Source organism: Schistocerca serialis, chromosome 12 (genome assembly GCF_023864345.2).
Source record: "Schistocerca serialis cubense isolate TAMUIC-IGC-003099 chromosome 12, iqSchSeri2.2, whole genome shotgun sequence".
In the NCBI taxonomy this organism is placed as follows: Eukaryota; Metazoa; Arthropoda; class Insecta; order Orthoptera; family Acrididae; genus Schistocerca; species Schistocerca serialis.
Window position 1 is genome coordinate 156,625,861 of NC_064649.1, and position 16,410 is coordinate 156,642,270.

Consider the following 16,410-nt stretch of genomic DNA (forward strand, 5'->3'; position numbering starts at 1 on the left):
TTTGAACCTCTACTGTGAGTCCAGTTATGAATTCCGATGCTTCACTTCAGGTTTATTGTATCTCTTGGACCCTCTTATTAACGATGAAACACAGAAATTGCATCCGAATTTAATACAAAAGTCACAATGCCAACTTAAGTACAAGAGGACTGACACTCTAACTTTCTATGATTTGAACCTCTCCTGTGTGTCCAGTTTTCGATTCCGATGCTTCACTTTAGGTTTACTGCATCCCTTGGACCTTCTTATTAACGATGAAACATAGAAATTGCACTCGAATTTAATACAAAAGGCACAATGCCGACTTAAGTACAAGCGGACTAACACTCTAACTTTCTGTGATTTGAACATCTCTTGTGATTCCAGTTTTAGATTCCGATGCTTCACTTCAGATTTACTGTATCCCTTAAACCTTCTTATTGACGATGAAACACAGAAATTGAATCCGAGGTTAATACAAATGGCACAATGCCGACTTAAGTACAAGAGGACTGACACTCTAACTTTCTATGATTTGAACCTCTCCTGTGAGTCCAGTTTTAGTTTCCGATGCTTCACTTCAGGTTTTCTGTATACCTTGGACTTTCTTATTGACGATGAAACACAGAAATTGGGTCCCAATTTAATACAAAAGGCACAATGCCGATATAAGTACAAGATGACTGACACTCTCACATTCTATGATTTGAACCTCTCCTGTGAGTCCCGTAATAGATTCCGACGCTTCACATCAGGTTTACTGTATCCCTTGGACCTTCTTATTGACGATGAAACACAGAAAATGCATCCGAGTTTAATACAAAAGGCACAATGTCGACTTAAGTACAAGAGGACTGACACTCTAACTTCTTATGATTTGAACCTCTCCTGTGAGTCCAGTTTTAGATTCCAATACTTCACTTCAGGTTTACTGTATCCCTTGGACCATCTTATTGACGATGAAACACAGAAATTGCATCCGAATTTAATACAAAAGGCACAATGCCGACTTAAGTACAAGAAGTCTGACACTCTAATTTACTATGATTTGAACCTCTCCTGTGAGTCCAGTTTTAGATTACGATGCTTCACTTCAGGTTTACTGTATCCCTTAGACCTTCTTATTGACGATGAAACACAGAAATTGCATCCTTATTTAATACAAAAGTCACAATGCCGACTTAAGTACAAGAGGACTGACACCTTAACTTTCTATATTTGAACCTCTCCTGTGAGTCCAGTTTTGGATTCCGATGCTTCACTTCAGGTTTACTGTATCCCTTGAACCTTCTTATTAACGATGAAACACTGAAATTGCATCCGAATTTAATACAAAAGGCACAATGCTGACTTAAGTACAAGAGGAGTGACACTCTAAATTTCTATGACTTCAACCCCTTCTGTAAGTCCACTTTTGGCTTCGATGCGTCACTTCAGGTTTACTGTATCCTTTGGACCCTCTTATTGACGATGAAGCTCAAAAATTGCATCCGAATTTAATACAAAAGGCACAATGCCGACTAAAGTACAAGAGGACTGACGCTCAAACTTTCTATGATTTGCATCTCTCCTGTGAGACCATCTTTATTTTACGATGCTTCACTTCAGGTTTACAGTATCCCTTGGACCTTCTTATTAACGATGAAACACAGACATTGTATCCGAATTTAATACAAGAGGCACAATGCCGACTTAAGTACAAGAGGACTGACACTCTAACTTTCTATGATTTGAAACCCTCCTGTGAGTCCACTTTTAGATTCCGATGCTTCGCTTCAGGTTTACTGTATACCTTGGACTTTCTTATTGACGATGAAACACAGAAATTGCATCCGAATTTAATACCAAAGGCACAATGCCGACTTAAGTACAAGAGGACTGACACTCTAACTTTCTATGATTTGAACCTCTCCTGTGAGTCCAGTTTTATATTCCGATGCTTCACATCAGGTTTACTGTATCCCTTGGACCATCTTATTGACGATGAAACACAGAAATTGCATCCGAATTTAATACAAAAGGCACAATGCCGACTTAAGTACAAGAGGTCTGACACTCTAATGTTCTTTGATTTGAACCTCTCCTGTGGGTCCAGTTTTAGATTCCGATGCTTCACTTCAGGTTTCCTGTATCTCTTGGACCTGCTTATTGACGATGAAACACAGAAATTGCATCCTAATATAATGCAAAAGTCACGATGCCGACTTAAGTACAAGAGGACTGACACTCTAACTTTCTATATTTGAACCTCTCCTGTGAGTCCAGTTTTTTATTCGGATGCTTCACTTCAGATTTACTGTATCCCTTGGATCTTCTTATTAACGATGAAACACTGAAATTGCATCCGAATTTAATACAAAAGGCACAATGCTGACTTAAGTACAAGAGGAGTGACACTCTACATTTCCATGACTTCAACCCCTTCTGTGAGTCCAGCTTTAGACTCCGATGCTTCACTTCAGGTTTACTGTATCCCTTGGACCCTCATATTGACGATGAAGCTCAAAAATTGCATCCGAATTTAATAGAAAAGGAACAATTCCGACTAAAGTACAAGAGGACTGACGCTCTAACTTTCTATGATTTGAACCTCTTCTGTGAGACCACCTTTAGATTACGATGCTTCACTTCAGGTTTACAGTATCCCTTGGACCTTCTTATTTACGATGAAACACAGACATTGTATCCGAATTTAATACAAGAGGCACAATGACGACTTAAGTACATGAGGAGAGACACTCTAATCTTCTATGATTTGGAAGTCTCCTGTGTGTCCAGTTTTAGATTCCAATGCTTCACTTCAGGTTTACTGTATCCCTTGGACCCTCTCATTGACGATGAAACACAGAAATTGGATCCGATTTTAATACAAAATTCACAATGCCGACTTAAGTACAAGAGGACTGACACTCTAAATTTCTATGATTTGAACCTCTCTTGTGAGTCCAGTTTTAGATTCCAATGCTTCACGTCAGGTTTACTGTATCCTTTGGACCTTCTTATTAACGATGAAACACAGAAATTGCATCCGAATGTAATACAAAAGGCACAATGCCGACTTCAGTACAAGAGGACTGACACTCTAACTTTCTATGATTTGAACCTCGCCTGTGAGTCCACTTTTAGATTCCGATGCTTCACCTCAGGTTAACTGTATCCGTTAGACCTTCTTATTAACGATGAAATACAGAAATAGCATCCGAATTTAATACAAAAGGCACAATGCCGACTTAAGTATAAGAGGAATGACACTCTAACTATCTATGATTTGAACCTCTCGCAAGAGTCCAGTTTTATTTTCCGATGCTTCACTTCAGCTTTACTGTATCCCTTGGACTTTCTTATAGACGATGAAACACAGAAATTGCATCCGAATTTAATACAAAAGTCACAATGCCGACTTAAGTACAAGAGGACTGACACTCTAACTCTCTATGATTTGAACCTCTCCTGTGAGTCCAGTATTATATTCCGATGCTTCACTTCAGATGTACTGTATCCCTTGGACCTTCTTATTGACGATGAAACACAGAAATTGCGTCAGAATTTAATACAAAAGTCACAATGCCGACTTAAGTACAAGAGGACTGACACTCTAACTTTCTATGATTTGAACCTCTCCTGTGAGTCCAGTTTTCGATTCCGTTGCTTCACTTCAGGTTTACTCTATCCCTTGGACCTTCTTATTGACGATGAAACACATAAATTGCATCCGAATTTAATACAAAAGTCACAATGCCGACTTAAGTACAAGAGAACTGACACTCTCACGTTCTATGATTTGGACCTCTCCTGGGAGTCCAGTTTTCGATTCCGATGCTTCACTTCAGGTATACTGTATCCCTTGGACGTTCTTATTGACGATGAAACACAGAAATTGCATCCGAATTTAATACAAAAGGCACAATGCCGACTTAAGTACAAGAGGAATGAACCTTAACATTCTATGATTTGAACGTCTCCTGTGAGTCCAGTTTTAGATTCCGATGCCTCACTTCAGGCTTACTGTATCCCTTGGACCTTCTTATTGACGATGAAACATAGAAATTGCATCCGAATTTAATACAAAAGTCTTAATGCCGACTTAAGTACAAGAGAACGGACACTCTAACTTTCTATGAATTGAACCTCTCCTGTGAGTCCAGTTTTATATTCCGATGCTTCACTTCAGGTTTACTGTATCCCTAGGACCTTCTTATTGACGATGAAACACAGAAATTGCATCCGAATTTAATACAAAAGTCAAAATGCCGACTTAAGTACAAGAGGACTGACACTCTAACTGTCTATGATTTGAACCTCTCCTGTGAGTCCCGTTTTAGATTCCGACGTTTCACTTCAGGTTTTCTGTATCCCTTGGATCTTCTTATTAGCGATGAAGCACAGAAATTGCATTAGAATTTAATACAAAAGGCACAATGCCGACTTAAGTACAAGAGGACTGACACTCTAACTTTCTATGATTTGAACCTCTCCTGTGGGTCCAATTTAGATTCCGATACTTTACATCAGGTTTACTGTATCCCTTGGACCTTCTTATTGACGATGAAACACAGATATTGCATCCGAATTTAATACAAAAGCACAATGCCGACTTAAGAACAAAAGGACTGACACTCTAACTCTCTACGATTTGAACCTCTCCTGTGAGTCCAGATTTATTTTCCGATGCTTCACTTCATTTTTACTATATACCTTGGACTATCTTATTGACGATGAAGCACAGAAATTGCATCCGAATTTAATGCAAAAGACACAATGCCGACTTATGTACAAGAGGACTAACACTCTAACTTCCTATGATTTGAACCTCTCCTGTGAGTCCAGTTTTAGATTCCGATGCTTCACTTCAGGTTTACTGTATCCCTTTGGGCCTTCTTATTGACGATGATACACAGAAGTTGCATCCGAATTTAATACAAAAGTCAGAATGCCGACTTAAGTACAAGAGGACTGACTGTAACTTTCTATGATTTGAACTCCCCTGTGGGTCCAGTTTTAGATTCCGATGCTTCACTTCAGGTTTACTGTATCCCTTGGACCATCTTATTGACGATGAAACACAGAAATTGCATCCGAATTTAATACAATAGTCATAATGCCGACTTAAGTACAAGAGGACTGACACTCTAACATTCTATGATTTGAACCTCTCCTGTGAGTCCAGTTATGAATTCCGATGCTTCACTTCAGGTTTATTGTATCCCTTGGACCTTCTTATTAACGATGAAACACAGAAAGTGCATCCGAATTTAATACAAAAGTCACAATGCCGACGTAAGTACAAGAGGACTGACACTCTCACTTTCTATGATTTGAACCTCTCTTGTGAGGCCAGTTTTAGATTCCGATGCTTCACTTCAGGTCTACTGTATGCCATGGATATTCTTATTGACGATGAAACACAGAAAATGCATCCGAATTTAATACAAAAGTCACAATGCCGACTTAGGTACAAGAGGACTGACACTCTAACATTCTATGATTTGAACCTCTCCTGTGAGTCCAGTTTTCGATTCCGATGCTTCACTTTAGGTTTACTGTATCCCTTGGACCTTCTTATTAACGATGAAACACAGAAATTGCACTCGAATTTAATACAAAAGGCACAATGCCGACTTAAGTACAAGCGGACTAACACTCTAACTTTCTGTGATTTGAACATCTCTTGTGATTCCAGTTTTAGATTCCGATGCTTCACTTCAGATTTACTGTATCCCTTAAACCTTCTTATTGACGATGAAACACAGAAATTGAATCCGAGGTTAATACAAATGGCACAATGCCGACTTAAGTGCAAGAGGACTGCCACTCTAACTTTCTATGATTGGAACCTCTCCTGTGAGTCCAGTTTTAGTTTCCGATGCTTCACTTCAGGTTTTCTGTATACCTTGGACTTTCTTATTGACGATGAAACACAGAAATTGGGTCCCAATTTAATACAAAAGGGACAATGCCGACATAAGTACAAGAGGACAGACACTCTAACTTTCTATGATTTGAAACTCTCCTGTGTGTCCAGTTTTAGATTCCAATGCTTCACTTCAGGTTTACTGTATCCCTTGGACCCTCTCATTGACGATGAAACACAGAAATTGCATCCGAATTTAATACAAAATTCACAATGCCTACTTAAGTACAAGAGGGCTGACACTCTAAGTTTCTATGATTTGAACCTCTCTTGTGAGTCCAGTTTTAGATTCCGATGCTTCACGTCAGGTTTACTGTATCCCTTGGACCTTCTTATTAACGATGAAACACAGAAATTGCATCCGAAAGTAATACAAAAGGCACAATGCCGACTTAAGTACAAGAGGACTGACACACTAACTTTCTATGATTAGAACCTCTCCTGTGAGTCCACTTTTAGATTCCGATGCTTCGCTTCAGGTTTACTGTATACCTTGGACTTTCTTATTGACGGTGAAACACAGAAATTGCATCCGAATTTAATACCAAAGGCACAATGCCGACTTAAGTACAAGAGGACTGACACCCTAACTTTCTATGATTTGAACCTCTCCTGTGAGTCCAGTTTTATATTCCGATGCTTCACATCAGGTTTACTGTATCCCTTGGACCATCTTATTGACGATGAAACACAGAAATTGCATCCGAATTTAATACAAAAGGCACAATGCCGACTTAAGTACAAGAGGTCTGACACTCTAATTTTCTTTGATTTGAACCTCTCCTGAGGGTCCAGTTTTAGATTCCGAACTTCACTTCAGGTTTCCTGTATCCTTTGGACCTGCTTATAGACGATGAAACACAGAAATTGCATCCTAATATAATACAAAAGTCACGATGCCGACTTAAGTACAAGAGGACTGACACTCTAACTTTCTATATTTGAACTCTCCTGTGAGTCCAGTTTTTTATTCCGATGCTTCACTTCAGATTTACTGTATCCCTTGGACCATCTTATTAACGATGAAACACTGAAATTGCATCCGAATTTAATACAAAAGGCACAATGCTGACTTAAGGACAAGAGGAGTGACACTCTACATTACTATGACTTCAACCCCTTCTGTGAGACCAGTTTTAGACTCCGATGCTTCACTTCAGGTTTACTGTATCCCTTGGACCCTCTCATTGACGATGAAACACAGAAATTGCATCCGAATTTAATACAAAATTCACAATGCCGACTTAAGTACAAGAGGACTGACACTCTAAATTTCTATGATTTGAACCTCTCTTGTGAGTCCAGTTTTAGATTAAAATGCTTCACGTCAGGTTTACTGTATCCTTTGGACCTTCTTATTAACGATGAAACACAGAAATTGCATCCGAATGTAATACAAAAGGCACAATGCCGACTTCAGTACAAGAGGACTGACACTCTAACTTTCTATGATTTGAACCTCTCCTGTGAGTCCCCTTTTAGATTCCGATGCTTCACCTCAGGTTTACTGTATCCGTTAGACCTTCTTATTAACGATGAAATACAGAAATAGCATCCGAATTTAATACAAAAGGCACAATCCCGACTTAAGTATAAGAGAAATGACACTCTAACTTTCTATGATTTGAACCTCTCGCAAGAGTCCAGTTTTATTTTCCGATGCTTCATTTCAGCTTTACTGTATCCCTTGGACCTTCTTATAGACGATGAAACACAGAAATTGCATCCGAATTTAATACAAAAGTCACAATGCCGACTTAAGTACAAGAGGACTGACACACTAACTCTCTATGATTTGAACCTCTCCTGTGAGTCCAGTATTATATTCCGATGCTTCACTTCAGGTTTACTGTATCCCTTGGACCTTCTTATTGACGATGAAACAGAGAAATTGCATCAGAATTTAATACAAAAGTCACAATGCCGACTTAAGTACAAGAGGACTGACACTCTAACTTTCTATGATTTGAACCTCTCCTGTGAGTCCAGTTTTCGATTCCGTTGCTTCACTTCAGGTTTACTGTATCCCTTGGACCTTCTTATTGACGATGAAACAGAGAAATTGCATCAGAATTTAATACAAAAGTCACAATGCCGACTTAAGTACAAGAGGACTGACACTCTAACTTTCTATGATTTGAACCTCTCCTGTGAGTCCAGTTTTCGATTCCGTTGCTTCACTTCAGGTTTACTCTATCCCTTGGACGTTCTTACTGACGATGAAACACAGAAATTGCATCCGAATTTAATACAAAAGGCACAATGCCGACTTAAGTACAAGAGGACTGAACCTTAACATTTTATGATTTGAACGTCTCCTGTGAGTCCAGTTTTAGATTCCGATGCTTCACTTCAGGCTTACGGTATCCCTTGGACCTTCTTATTGACGATGAAACATAGAAATTGCATCCGAATTTGATACAAAAGTCTTAATGCCGACTTAAGTACAAGAGAACGGACACTCTAACTTTCTATGAATTGAACCACTCCTGTGAGTCCAGTATTAGATTCCGATGCTTCACTTCAGGTTTACTGTATCCCTAGGACCTTCTTATTGACAATGAAACACAGAAATTGCATCCGAATTTAATACAAAGTTCACAATGCCGACTTAAGTACAAGAGGACTGACACTCTAACTGTCGATGATTTGAACCTCTCCTGTGAGTCCCGTTTTAGATTCCGATGTTTCACTTCAGGTTTTCTGTATCCCTTGGACCTTCTTATTAGCGATGAAGCTCAGAATTTGCATTAGAATTTAATACAAAAGGCACAATGCCGACTTAAGTACAAGAGGACTGACACTCTAACTTTCTATGAATTGAACCTCTCCTGTGGGTCCAGTTTTAGATTCCGATACTTTACATCAGGTTTACTGTATCCCTTGGACCTTCTTATTGACGATGAAACACAGATATTGCATCCGAATTTAATACAAAAGCACAATGCCGACTTAAGAACAAAAGGACTGACACTCTAACTCTCTACGATTTGAACCTCTCCTGTGAATCCAGATTTATTTTCCGATGCTTCACTTCATTTTTACTATATACCTTGGACTATCTTATTGACGATGAAGCACAGAAATTGCACCCGAATTTAATGCAAAAGACACAATGCCGACTTATGTACAAGAGGACTAACACTCTAACTTCCTATGATTTGAACCTCTCCTGTGAGTCCAGTTTTAGTTTCCGATGCTTCACTTCAGGTTTACTGTATCCCTTTGGGCCTTCTTATTGACGATGATACACAGAAATTGCATCCGAATTTAATACAAAAGTCAGAATGCCGACTTAAGTACAAGAGGACTGACTGTAACTTTCTATGATTTGAACTCTCCTGTGGGTCCAGTTTTAGATTCCGATGCTTCACTTCAGGTTTACTGTATCCCTTGGACCATCTTATTGACGATGAAACACAGAAATTGCATCCGAATTTAATACAATAGTCATAATGCCGACTTAAGTACAAGAGGACTGACACTCTAACTTAATATGATTTGAACCTCTCCTGTGAGTCCAGTTATGAATTCCGATGCTTCACTTCAGGTTTATTGTATCTCTTGGACCTTCTTATTAACGATGAAACACAGAAAGTGCATCCGAATTTAATACAAAAGTCACAATGCCGACGTAAGTACAAGAGGACTGACACTCTCACTTTCTATGATTTGAACCTCTCTTGTGAGGCCAGTTTTAGATTCCGATGGTTCACTTCAGGTCTACTGTATGCCTTGGACATTCTTATTGACGATGAAACACAGAAAATGCATCCGAATTTAATACAAAAGTCACAATGCCCACTTAGGTACAAGAGGATTGACACTCTAACATTCTATGATTTGAACCTCTCCTGTGAGTCCAGTTTTCGATTCCCATGCTTCACTTTAGGTTTACTGTATCCCTTGGACCTTCTTATTAACGATGAAACACAGAAATTGCAAGCGAATTTAATACAAAAGGCACAATGCCGACTTAAGTACAAGCGGACTAACACTCTAACTTTCTGTGATTTGAACATCTCTTGTGATTCCAGTTTTAGATTCCGATGCTTCACTTCAGATTTACTGTATCCCTTAAACCTTCTTATTGACGATGAAACACTGAAATTGAATCCGATGTCAATACAAATGGCACAATGCCGACTTAAGTACAAGAGGACTGACACTCTAACTTTGTATGATTGGAACCTCTCCTTTGAGTCCAGTTTTAGTTTCCGATGCTTCACTTCAGGTTTTCTGTATACCTTGGACTTTCTTATTGACGATGAAACACAGAAATTGGGTCCCAATTTAATACAAAAGGCACAATGCCGACATAAGTACAAGATGACTGACACTCTCACATTCTATGATTTGAACCTCTCCTGTGAGTCCCGTACTAGATTCCGATGCTTCACATCAGGTTTACTGTATCCCTTGGACCTTCTTATTGACGATGAAACACAGATATTGCGTCCGAGTTTAATACAAAAGGCACAATGCCGACTTAAGTACAAGAGGACTGACACTCTAACTTCTTATGATTTGAATCTCTCCTGTGAGTCCAGTTTTAGATTCCAATACTTCACTTCAGGTTTACTGGATCCCTTGGACCTTTTCATTGACGATGAAACACAGAAATTGCATCCGAATTTAATACAAAATTCACAATGCCGACTTAAGTATAAGAGGACTGACACTCTAAACTTCTATGATTTGCACCTCTCTTGTGAGTCCAGTTTTAGATTCCGATGATTCACGTCAGGTTTACTGTATCCCTTGGACCTTCTTATTGACGATGAAGCACAGAAATTGCATGCGAATTTAAGGTAAAAAGCACAATGCCGACTTAAGTACAAGAGGACTGACACTCTTAATTTCTACGATTTGAACCTCTCCTGTGAGTCCAGTTTTAGATTCCGATGCTTCACTTCAGGTTTGCTGTATCCCTTAGACCTTCTTACTGGTGATGAAACACAGAAATTGCATCTGAATTTAATACAAAAATCACAATGCCGACATAAGTACAGGAGGACTGACACTCTAAATTTCTATGACTTCAACCCCTTCTGTGAGTCCAGTTTTAGACTCCGATGCTTTACTTTAGGTTTACTGTATCCTTTGGACCCTCTTATTGACGATGAAGCTCAAAAATTGCATCCGAATTTAATACAAAAGGCACAATGCCGACAAAAGTACAAGAGGACTGACACTCTAACTCTCTATGATTTGATCCTCTCCTGTGAGTCCAGTTTTAGATTCCGATCTTCTCTTCAGGATTACTGTATCCCTTTGACCTTCTTATTGACGGAGAAACACAGAAATTTCATCTGAATTTAATACAAAAGGCACAATGCCGGCTTAAGTACAAGAGGACTGTTACACTAACTTTCTATGATTTGAACCTCTCCTGTGAGTCCAGTTTTAGATTCCAATGCTTCGCTTCAGGTTTACTGTATACCTTGGACTTTCTTATTGACGATGAAACACAGAAATTGCATCCGAATTTAATACCAAAGGCACAATGCCGACTTAAGTACAAGAGGACTGACACCCTAACTTTCTATGATTTGAACCTCTCCTGTGAGTCCAGTTTTATATTCCGATGCTTCACATCAGGTTTACTGTATCCCTTGGACCATCTTATTGACGATGAAACACAGAAATTGCATCCGAATTTAATACAAAAGGCACAATGCCGACTTAAGTACAAGAGGTCTGACACTCTAATTTTCTTTGATTTGAACCTCTCCTGAGGGTCCAGTTTTAGATTCCGAAATTCACTTCAGGTTTCCTGTATCCTTTGGACCTGCTTATAGACGATGAAACACAGAAATTGCATCCTAATATAATACAAAAGTCACGATGCCGACTTAAGTACAAGAGGACTGACACTCTAACTTTCTATATTTGAACTCTCCTGTGAGTCCAGTTTTTTATTCCGATGCTTCACTTCAGATTTACTGTATCCCTTGGACCATCTTATTAACGATGAAACACTGAAATTGCATCCGAATTTAATACAAAAGGCACAATGCTGACTTAAGGACAAGAGGAGTGACACTCTACATTTCTATGACTTCAACCCCTTCTGTGAGACCAGTTTTAGACTCCGATGCTTCACTTCAGGTTTACTGTATCCCTTGGACCCTCATATTGACGATGAAGCTCAAAAATTGCATCCGAATTTAATAGAAAAGGAACAATTCCGACTAAAGTACAAGAGGAGTGACGCTCTAACTTTCTATGATTTGAACCTCTCCTGTGAGACCACCTTTAGATTACGATGCTTCACTTCAGGTTTACAGTATCCCTTGGACCTTCTTATTTACGATGAAACACAGACATTGTTTCCGAATTTAATACAAGAGGCACAATGACGACTTAAGTACAAGAGGACTGACACTCTAATTTTCTATGATTTGGAAGTCTCCTGTGTGTCCAGTTTTAGATTCCAATGCTTCACTTCAGGTTTACTGTATCCCTTGGACCCTCTCATTGACGATGAAACACAGAAATTGCATCCGAATTTAATACAAAATTCACAATGCCGACTTAAGTACAAGAGGACTGACACTCTAAATTTCTATGATTTGAACCTCTCTTGTGAGTCCAGTTTTAGATTAAAATGCTTCACGTCAGGTTTACTGTATCCTTTGGACCTTCTTATTAACGATGAAACACAGAAATTGCATCCGAATGTAATACAAAAGGCACAATGCCGACTTCAGTACAAGAGGACTGACACTCTAACTTTCTATGATTTGAACCTCTCCTGTGAGTCCCCTTTTAGATTCCGATGCTTCACCTCAGGTTTACTGTATCCGTTAGACCTTCTTATTAACGATGAAATACAGAAATAGCATCCGAATTTAATACAAAAGGCACAATCCCGACTTAAGTATAAGAGGAATGACACTCTAACTTTCTATGATTTGAACCTCTCGCAAGAGTCCAGTTTTATTTTCCGATGCTTCATTTCAGCTTTACTGTATCCCTTGGACCTTCTTATAGACGATGAAACACAGAAATTGCATCCGAATTTAATACAAAAGTCACAATGCCGACTTAAGTACAAGAGGACTGACACACTAACTCTCTATGATTTGAACCTCTCCTGTGAGTCCAGTATTATATTCCGATGCTTCACTTCAGGTTTACTGTATCCCTTGGACCTTCTTATTGACGATGAAACAGAGAAATTGCATCAGAATTTAATACAAAAGTCACAATGCCGACTTAAGTACAAGAGGACTGACACTCTAACTTTCTATGATTTGAACCTCTCCTGTGAGTCCAGTTTTCGATTCCGTTGCTTCACTTCAGGTTTACTCTATCCCTTGGACCTTCTTATTGACGATGAAACACAGAAATTGCATCCGAATTTAATACAAAAGTCACAATGCCGACTTAAGTACAAGAGAACTGACACTCTCACGTTCTATGATTTGGACCTCTCCTGGGAGTCCAGTTTTCGATTCCGATGCTTCACTTCAGGTATACTGTATCCCTTGGACGTTCTTATTGACGATGAAACACAGAAATTGCATCCGAATTTAATACAAAAGGCACAATGCCGACTTAAGTACAAGAGGACTGAACCTTAACATTTTATGATTTGAACGTCTCCTGTGAGTCCAGTTTTAGATTCCGATGCTTCACTTCAGGCTTACGGTATCCCTTGGACCTTCTTATTGACGATGAAACATAGAAATTGCATCCGAATTTGATACAAAAGTCTTAATGCCGACTTAAGTACAAGAGAACGGACACTCTAACTTTCTATGAATTGAACCACTCCTGTGAGTCCAGTATTAGATTCCGATGCTTCACTTCAGGTTTACTGTATCCCTAGGACCTTCTTATTGACAATGAAACACAGAAATTGCATCCGAATTTAATACAAAAGTCACAATGCCGACTTAAGTACAAGAGGACTGACACTCTAACTGTCTATGATTTGAACCTCTCCTGTGAGTCCCGTTTTAGATTCCGATGTTTCACTTCAGGTTTTCTGTATCCCTTGGACCTTCTTATTAGCGATGAAGCTCAGAATTTGCATTAGAATTTAATACAAAAGGCACAATGCCGACTTAAGTACAAGAGGACTGACACTCTAACTTTCTATGAATTGAACCTCTCCTGTGGGTCCAGTTTTAGATTCCGATACTTTACATCAGGTTTACTGTATCCCTTGGACCTTCTTATTGACGATGAAACACAGATATTGCATCCGAATTTAATACAAAAGCACAATGCCGACTTAAGAACAAAAGGACTGACACTCTAACTCTCTACGATTTGAACCTCTCCTGTGAATCCAGATTTATTTTCCGATGCTTCACTTCATTTTTACTATATACCTTGGACTATCTTATTGACGATGAAGCACAGAAATTGCACCCGAATTTAATGCAAAAGACACAATGCCGACTTATGTACAAGAGGACTAACACTCTAACTTCCTATGATTTGAACCTCTCCTGTGAGTCCAGTTTTAGTTTCCGATGCTTCACTTCAGGTTTACTGTATCCCTTTGGGCCTTCTTATTGACGATGATACACAGAAATTGCATCCGAATTTAATACAAAAGTCAGAATGCCGACTTAAGTACAAGAGGACTGACTGTAACTTTCTATGATTTGAACTCTCCTGTGGGTCCAGTTTTAGATTCCGATGCTTCACTTCAGGTTTACTGTATCCCTTGGACCATCTTATTGACGATGAAACACAGAAATTGCATCCGAATTTAATACAATAGTCATAATGCCGACTTAAGTACAAGAGGACTGACACTCTAACTTAATATGATTTGAACCTCTCCTGTGAGTCCAGTTATGAATTCCGATGCTTCACTTCAGGTTTATTGTATCTCTTGGACCTTCTTATTAACGATGAAACACAGAAAGTGCATCCGAATTTAATACAAAAGTCACAATGCCGACGTAAGTACAAGAGGACTGACACTCTCACTTTCTATGATTTGAACCTCTCTTGTGAGGCCAGTTTTAGATTCCGATGGTTCACTTCAGGTCTACTGTATGCCTTGGACATTCTTATTGACGATGAAACACAGAAAATGCATCCGAATTTAATACAAAAGTCACAATGCCCACTTAGGTACAAGAGGATTGACACTCTAACATTCTATGATTTGAACCTCTCCTGTGAGTCCAGTTTTCGATTCCGATGCTTCACCTTAGGTTTACTGTATCCCTTGGACCTTCTTATTAACGATGAAACACAGAAATTGCAAGCGAATTTAATACAAAAGGCACAATGCCGACTTAAGTACAAGCGGACTAACACTCTAACTTTCTGTGATTTGAACATCTCTTGTGATTCCAGTTTTAGATTCCGATGCTTCACTTCAGATTTACTGTATCCCTTAAACCTTCTTATTGACGATGAAACACTGAAATTGAATCCGATGTCAATACAAATGGCACAATGCCGACTTAAGTACAAGAGGACTGACACTCTAACTTTGTATGATTGGAACCTCTCCTTTGAGTCCAGTTTTAGTTTCCGATGCTTCACTTCAGGTTTTCTGTATACCTTGGACTTTCTTATTGACGATGAAACACAGAAATTGGGTCCCAATTTAATACAAAAGGCACAATGCCGACATAAGTACAAGATGACTGACACTCTCACATTCTATGATTTGAACCTCTCCTGTGAGTCCCGTACTAGATTCCGATGCTTCACATCAGGTTTACTGTATCCCTTGGACCTTCTTATTGACGATGAAACACAGATATTGCGTCCGAGTTTAATACAAAAGGCACAATGCCGACTTAAGTACAAGAGGACTGACACTCTAACTTCTTATGATTTGAATCTCTCCTGTGAGTCCAGTTTTAGATTCCAATACTTCACTTCAGGTTTACTGGATCCCTTGGACCTTTTCATTCACGATGAAACACAGAAATTGCATCCGAATTTAATACAAAATTCACAATGCCGACTTAAGTATAAGAGGACTGACACTCTAAACTTCTATGATTTGCACCTCTCTTGTGAGTCCAGTTTTAGATTCCGATGATTCACGTCAGGTTTACTGTATCCCTTGGACCTTCTTATTGACGATGAAGCACAGAAATTGCATGCGAATTTAAGGTAAAAAGCACAATGCCGACTTAAGTACAAGAGGACTGACACTCTTAATTTCTACGATTTGAACCTCTCCTGTGAGTCCAGTTTTAGATTCCGATCTTCTCTTCAGGATTACTGTATCCCTTTGACCTTCTTATTGACGGAGAAACACAGAAATTTCATCTGAATTTAATACAAAAGGCACAATGCCGGCTTAAGTACAAGAGGACTGTTACACTAACTTTCTATGATTTGAACCTCTCCTGTGAGTCCAGTTTTAGATTCCAATGCTTCACTTCAGGTTTACTGTATCCCTTGGACCCCCTCATTGACGATGAAACACAGAAATTGCGTCCGAATTTAATACAAAATTCACAATGCCGACTTAAGTACAAGAGGACTGACACTCTAAATTACTATGATTTGAACCTCTCTAGAGA